At 31.7% G+C, this 8,758-nt stretch overlaps 1 pseudogene; it reads left to right on the plus strand.

Annotated features, from left to right (window-relative positions):
* The first annotated feature begins 435 nt into the window (after positions 1-435).
* LOC105624888 lies at positions 436-5,461 on the plus strand (annotated as a pseudogene).
* The last annotated feature ends 3,297 nt before the right edge of the window (positions 5,462-8,758 follow it).

Raw genomic sequence — 8,758 nt, forward strand, 5'->3', positions numbered from 1 at the left:
TGTATAAAGGTATGCACTTTGGACAATTAAAAACAAAATGAATGAATAAAGAAATTATTATTTCTATAAAATATCATGCATTTAATTTTAGTCTTAAGAACAGTTACTTGCAACATAATGAAAAAAAGATATCAACAGTTCGCACGGTACATACATACATACACTATTTGTTATTTAACTACTTTACAAACTGCATGATAAAATAGAATTCTATTTTAATATTAAATTGTGCAGAGTAATATTTATAGTCTTGTTGAATTCCGAATTTACAAATATATCCATTTATAAATATCTTTAAATATATTATATACATATAAATGTATTTTCATATAAATATACTCGAGGAAATACTATTTCCAGTTTCGTTTGTGACAACAAGTCACCATTCAGTCACCATTCTGTTAATAGTAATTGCTTGACAGAATTCTCTTTAAAATGACGTCATTTAATTTTGCGAACGTAATAAATGTGTTAGTAACTACATTTCAAATTGTGAGTATAACACAAACATCTATACCACCATTTGAAATTGTACATAATGAAATTTGCGATATTCTACAAAATGTTCAAAATACTCGTTTGCTATTATTGTTAGAATATGATTACGTGTTGGATTTTGTCGATCCATCAGAACTACATGGAGCACAAGATGTAGAGTATATTACGGCTGCAGAAAAAGAAGATAAAGATAGTTTTGAACCTGAAGAATACATTATTGATGATGAAGATGGCAAAGTTGATTTCAGATACAAGAGAAAAACTGTTCAATTTTGGATGAAAAAAAAGCTCGTCGAGATTTAACTAATGTACAGTCCAAGTTTCGTAAGGTTAAATCCTTAAATCAACTATACTGGGAGATAAGTGGGAGACAAGAGTAAAGAAAGGTAGAATGCAGATAAATTCGTTCTTTATTACGGAATATGTATTGCAAAAGTTTGAAGAAGGTTATGATAGAAGATCTATTATTCATGACATGAATTTGAGATTATGAGCCTTGGAGGCAAAGGACCAAGTTGACTTACCCGAATTTAAAGCAAGTAAATGGTGGATTTAAAAATTCAAGAATGTGCACAAAATTCTTTCCTGCAAGGTAACAACATTCAGAACTCAATTTTACTTGAAAATATTGGTAATCTAAAAAATGCACTGTTGGCAATCTAAAAGACGCACAATCATTTGTTTTAAAATCTAATCCCAGCTATCGGAGTTGAAGAAATTTATAATGTAAACGAGAGTGGCTTCAACCTTGAAATACATTCTGGGCGAACATTGGTGAAATCAGGAATAAAAACAGTTGAAGCAATGGTTCAATCTTCTACAACACATAGTTACACTATCATATCGATATGCCGATTATTTCGGCAAGTGGATCTCATCTTTCACTATATAAAGTGTTGAAAGAATCTACAGGAACATTTGGATCATGGGTGCAGGAAACTCTATTTTGCCCAGTTAATATTTACATTGAATTGTCGAAGTCAGGAAAACTTACGATGGAACACTTCAAGACATGGTTTAGTGAAGTGTATCTACCAAATACTGGCCGTAAAAGCATGCTTCTACTCGACTCGTGGACACTATCGAGTCAGCTAGAACAATACGTTCCTGAAAAAAAAGTAAAGTAAAGAAGTAAAATTTATGACTATTCCAAAGAAAATGATAGGCTTCATTCAACTTTTAGATGTGTTTGATTTTGGTTTTAGAATTTGGAAGAATTTTGTGGGAACGTTTTCCGTAATGTTCAAATGTAATGTTCAAGAAAAAGATATTAATTTACACTCGCATAATGATATAATTAAATTGCAATCATTAACCCATAACCAATTTTCTTCGCCTAGATTCAAAAATCTCTTCCAATACACTTGGTTTAAAAGCAGCTATTTAACAATCCGCATCCCGACGAATTTCCAAACCTTATAGATTTCTGTTATTTCAAAAATGAAAAGCAGGTATCCAAATGTAATATTTGTGGAAGGGCCGCTTTTATGCGTTATGTATGATGTGGCGAGTTTCGCCACATTTTTGTTTTCAATATTTTTATGAAGAATACCATTACTAATTATAATCCATAATTTAGAGAACCTCTACAGTTTTGTAGTCTCTTGCAATGTATAATTAAATTACAAAATATATACAAAAAAAAGATGATATTATTAATATATATTAATAATAATAAGTCAGGACAAACACATTCGTATTATTGAAAATATAAATCGGAATTCAACAAGATTATCAATATTACTCTGCACAATTTAATATTAAAATAGAGTTCCATGCACTATCTTATCGTGCGATTTATAAAGTAGTTAAATAAAATAACAAAGTGTATGTGTATGTTGCAGTTATTATGATTCATCTATGTCACTGCGATTATTTTAATTAATTTGAGTTTTATCTTTCACACATATAGTTGTCAGTACATATTGTTTTGCATATTTATTCCCTTTTAGAATTCCAGAGGCTTCGTTATCATGGACATTACTGATTTTTTTCTAGCATGGCGACGCCGAAGCACTTAACAGGGAAGTTAGGCAACTCAAAAATTCAGAAAATTCTAAAACATTGCATGGAAATAGGGTAATTCATCTGGAATACAAAACTATTTTTTATTTGTGTGGAATTACTGTTGATACAGTATTTTTTTTCATTATGTCAAATAGCTGTTTTTAAGACCAAAATTAAATGCATGATATTTTATAAAAATAATAATTTCTTTATTCATGCTTTGTTTTTAATTGTTCAAAGTGCATACCTTTATACACTATAAAAATATTTGAGACTGAGAGTTTTGCAAGCAGTTTGACAAACTATTATTACTATTATTGTTTTGTTATTATTATTGTTTTGTTGTTATATAAAAGCTCTTATTTCAATAGTTGCTGCTGTACTGATATTGATAGATTGTATTTTTCTTATTATTTTTTTATTAGTATTCTTTTACGCTATTTCGCGCAGCCAACATGGTTGAGACAGGGCTCGCAGATACAGAAATTTTACATTTGAAAAAATAGATTTTTGGAACATAATTATCATATACATCGTCGTTTTCACCATAAAATGCTCTTTAATTTTAGTTACATAAATGTTAACAAATTTTTGAGTAGTTATCCGTAATACAAAATTATTTTTTGTTTGTGCAGAATTTCAGTTTTAGAGAGTGACATCCCTCTGAAAAAAATTTTTTTTCTTTCGAAGCGAATATCATCGAAACTGTAAAGGATAGAAAAAAATTTCTAGATTAAAAATTGAATGGCTTCATAAGTACTATAGAACTCTAATAAAAAAATTTTTTTTAATTAATTATTTATTGTATATTCCCACCTCCGTATTTTCATGGTATAAAAAAGTGAGATTTAACTTTGCGCTAATTCTTGATACCAAATCTTTTAAAGAAATGATACATATCATTAAAGTTAATATTATTTATCTAATAAAGTAATAAATATTATTTATCTAATAAAGTTAATATTATTTATCTAATTTGATATCCGAATTACATGGAATTTAACTTGGCGCTAATTTTGTTGATATCACATCTTTTACGAACATATCATTAGATAAATAAATTAAATAAATAACAAGAGACAATATCATTTGTGTTTTATTTTTTAATTTGATAGAATTTAACTTGATTAGTTAAGATTGTAGCATGTTTTAATTTTTCATTTGATACATTAATTTTTTTCGAAGAATAATAATTTTTGATATAAAATTAAAGTTGCCATTACTAGGTTGGATTAAGAAGAATTTCCAATAAAAATATCCTCGAAGAAAAATTAATATTATTATTAATTGGATACTTAGTATTATTGCAAAGAGCTGATTTCATCAACTCGATTAAACTGAATTGGTGATTAACTGTCAACCATAAATGGCCAATTCTATTAAACAGCAAACACAATTAATCAGTTCCACGGCTAATTAAAATAATTGGCGTTGGTGAAACCGGTAAAAAAATTACATCATAATTTACATATTTATAAAGAATTAATTTAAAGAATCTTTAATGTAACAATAATGTAAGTAAGTCTTCACATTTTTGTCTATATACTTACATTCAGTAAGCGTGACAATATTCTATAACAGAGGAATATGTGTGTCACCTCTGGAATCGATTTAAAATCTCTTTGAAATATCGTTAAACACAATGACATAAGGAAAACACGCTTTTTTAATGCATGCCTAATTTGATTGTTTGTACGAGGATTTATCATTGGAAGGAAATTTAACGTGAAGGAAGTGACGATGTTTTGAAACGGAGCCATTCTCTCATAACATTTTTACATGTCCCATGTCATGGAATTTCTTGACAAAATTCGAAAAGGACTGCGCTTCCTGGCTGAGTACTTGTCACTATGGATTGAGAAGACAGGATGATTCCGTATAGCATGATGAAACGCCTTACAATGACTATAATTGGAAGAGAATGATGACAATAATCTTATATACGTTAAAGGATTTAAAAAATGCGAATAGCTGGCTGATATACTCGATAGCGACGACTCCGACAATTGAGACTCCGGATGCTGATTACGAAATTTTTACTTAATCTAGATGTTACTAATACTGTACGATGTGGAAGACTTGTTAAGCATTGTGCATTATAAAATGTATTATAAAATAATGTGTTTAAATATACTGATGGTCGCAATGCCTGAAAAAAATGTATCAAGTTTAAAAATAAAATATAAGATTTCTTTTTAAATATGTTTTGATTTCTTTTCCCGAAATTCATCTTTGAAAAGAGAATAGGAGCAGCCAGACTTTATTGTTGTTAGCGCCGATTCTTTAGATAAAAAAGATTCAATATTGTTAGAGTGATTCTTATGATATGTGTAATTTAGTATCCTTCGATCACGTCGCAATTATCCTTCAAAATATAATGTATATAAAAAAAAATCCCCTCCATTTTAGGATGTGTAAAAAAAATGTGAAAGAGAACATTGTTTAAAAGAAGAACTCTGAGCAACGTTACCATATGAGTTGTTCAGAGAGTTTCAACAGAGTTCAGACAGTTATTGCTAATTATAAGTTCTCTGAGAAAATATAATATCTCAAGTCATGAATTATTACCAATTCAACAGGATGAGGCATGCAAGAGACAGTAAGTTCATTTAATTTTATAAAATATTTTGCTTATACGTATTGTACGTATTTTTGTAAGATCTATTTACATGTTTTCTTTTTTTTTTAAAGCGCATTTTCTCAAACATCTAGTACATCTTCGGAACCTCGCTACATGCCTCATATCTTGATGAGGAAATATAGGAAATATGCATTGACATCGACTGCATACAAATTTCTGAATATTAGGATCATTGTATTCTGAATATTCGGATCATTGTAGGATCTATATCCCATGTGCAAATTGCGATTGGTGATAATCGAGGCAACTGCATGTTCATACCTCATGCTACGTGGAAGACATTCATCGAGAGGCGTGCAGATATCGAATAATTAATGCAGTCAACAGTCTCATCATCATCATCTATTCAAGATCTAAATATAAAATCTAAATATTGTTAAAATATGTGATACGAATAATGTGAAGTTAATATTAAATGATACATGGTTCTACATGAAACCAAATAACTGTGCTTTTCTTATTTGAGCTTGAGCAATGTTCTAAAACATATATTCTATGAACTGAGTCAATACACTCGATGTTAGTAAGGAATTCGAATATTTTGTGTCATTTTTAAGACAAAATTGTATTACTAATAAAAGCGATGCTGCAAACACTTAATACAAAATTTATGATAAAAATTCTATTATAGAATGTGAATTAATAGTCCATGATTTAGATTATATTACATACTGCATTACATGATAAATAAATATATGTTAAAATATATATTCTTTTCTTCTAATAAAAATTATTTTCTTCACCACTTTTTCTTCGTAATAGTATTGAATTAGTCAATAAGAAAGCGCACTTGGTCATTTGCATTACATTGATAAAAAAAGAATATTATAATTACTGTTACTAGGTTATATTATTAAAAATCCATAAAAATATTATCATAATTAGTTTTTAAGTCTTATCATTAAAGATCATAAATACCATATCTATTAAATCACGTGTAAGAAGAAAAGACAACGTGAGAGAGAGCGCAATGGGAGGAAGAGAGATCGCAAATAATAAATATATAGTAAGAGCAAGGAGGTACTGCAAAGAGTGGAAGAGAGAGAACTGCATCCTACAATGGATAGGAGAGAGAGGACAATAAGTTGACAGAGAGAGAAGAAACGAAACCCCTTTCCTCTTCTAACACGGACCCCTGGTGACGCGCTTCCCCCTTCCCAACATCTGTGACTTCCCATCCGCGCAACACAAGAGCCATCTGCTTTATTCGTGAGTTAGAATCCTTATACTTATCTTATTTATAATCGAGAAATGAGACATTTCTCCAAGAAGCGCATATTTTATTGATGTTTAATCTCTGTAAAAAAGCGTTGTGATTATCAAGAAAAAGAATACATAAATATCTTCATAAAAATGAATGTACGGTGCTTCATCTCGCTCCAATAATTGCCACATTGGTAATGAAACAGCCGTAAAATGCGATGCATATATCGCGATAAACCAAGTACACGAGCTGCATGATTAGTTCCAGGATTTTCAGTAGTATAGCAAGGCGTGTTCTGGAGCGCGGGGCGCGGGGGATATTGTAGGCGCAGGAGGTAGGCGCAGGGAAGGAGGGGGAAAGTGCCGAGCGCTATCGGCTGTTTATGATACATGATCGCTGCCACCGCGAAACCCACACCCAAAATGCGTTGTGAGCTACAGCCACCACCGCCTCTGTTGTCGCCTCCGCCGCTGTCGCTGTCGCTGCCGCCTCCATCGCTGTCGCTGCCGCGGATCCCGCGTTCACCCCAAAATGTGTTTTGGGCCGCCGCAATCGCGGACCCTGCATCCACCCCAAAATGTGTTGCAGCATTATAATATGAATAAAATGTTTTAAAGAAGAAAGAAAAAAACCTATATAAAAAATATAGATATATATATAATAAAATATTCTTACCTTCTCTACCTTACCCTCCTCCTTCGCTGAATTATTATTCCTCTTCCTTCGCTGAATTATTATTCCTCCTTTTCCTTCTCCTCCTTCTGTCCGATCGTCAGGACGTTAAGGAGATAGATACACAAATTAAGTTGATTTATTGTTTCAAATAATTCTCCTTCAAATGATATCTCCTCCGCAGATTCCAGAGGAGAAGAAGGAAAGAGATCCTCCAGGACGTTCTCTTCTTCAACCTCTTCTTCCATTTCTTCTTCCTCTTCTTCTTCTTCCGCTTCATTGAAATTGTCGATGAGTTGATTGAATGCAATTCTGTTTACATGCACTTGTGAGGTTATCTACCTCATCGGCCAATCTCGATGATGCGATGGAGTAAGTCTAATTGATTAACGTGAAACTGAGTTACATCGATAATAACTGATAAATTCCGGTTTCATATTTACATACCTGGTACATACTCGACATATCGAAAATCTATTTGTACGAATTTCACCACTAGTACATATCACCAATGTATCAACAAATATAAGATCATGTACACCGACACGGAAAGTCTCATTTACTATATAGAATGCGACGATGCTTACGAGACTATGAAACGCGATATCGCTGGATTCGATACGAACGATTGTTCAGCGGACAATGTATACGGTATACTTCTCGCAAATGAAAAAAATACCCCGCTTGATGACGGATAAGAACAATTTTGTATTAATCGAATTCATTGGACTCAGAGCGAAGATGTTTGCGGGGAGGATGGATGACACAAAGAACACTAAAAAATTGAAAAGTGAAAAAAATAAGCACGAACGATAACGTTCGATGATTATATGTGGTATTTGAACGAAGAAATCAAAATGACTCGCCGTTAATCGTATATATGATCTAAATTACATGAGATATACACGATATCCGAATCGAAAATCGCTCTGAATTCATACGATGACAAACGATACGTCGTACCGAACTCGACGGAGACGTTACCATGAGAACATTGGCGGATACCTTTGTAATACATATATATTATATGTATTAAATGTAGTATACATTGCTATTATGTATTACTATTGTAATTTACACTTTTTCTTACATTTATTATGTATTACAATTATTGTATTTTTATATAAAATCAGTTTTTAATATACATACGTATTATATACTACTGGTATTTTAATTTATATTATCCCATGTTTTTATCATTTATACGTATTACTATTATGTATTACTATTATTTTAATTTAACACTTTACGTTTTTTATATTTATATAGATATTATTATTATGTATTTTGTACTCCAAAAGATGAATGGGGAATAATAAAAATATACGTTAATTGCCGCTGAGTGTAAACATCTTCCTCATGTCGTTTTTGAGAGTGCGATTGAATCGGTCGACTATTGACGCTTTCAACGTCGAATACGTGAAAAGTAGTGATTAACGTCATGTTTTTTCAAGATTTTCTGCACATTGACGTTCTAACTCCTTTCTCATATCCGTTTGCAAATTTTTTGGATCATCAAATGTTTCGAATTATTTCAGCGATAGCGTCAGCCATCTCGCTTACTCTTGAGCGGTGTGGCCCACACCGTATTTGCTCAACGCATCGATGACGGTGAGTATGTAGTGGCCTCTGTTAAAGTTCGAATATGGGCGTATCTCAGTGATATTAGTTTGCTAATAGATGTTGATAGATCTTCGTATCTTCGAACTATGACGCGCCTTCGCGTCGCGCCAGGC

Source organism: Atta cephalotes, assembly GCF_000143395.1.
Source record: "Atta cephalotes unplaced genomic scaffold scaffold00093, whole genome shotgun sequence".
In the NCBI taxonomy this organism is placed as follows: domain Eukaryota; kingdom Metazoa; phylum Arthropoda; class Insecta; order Hymenoptera; family Formicidae; genus Atta; species Atta cephalotes.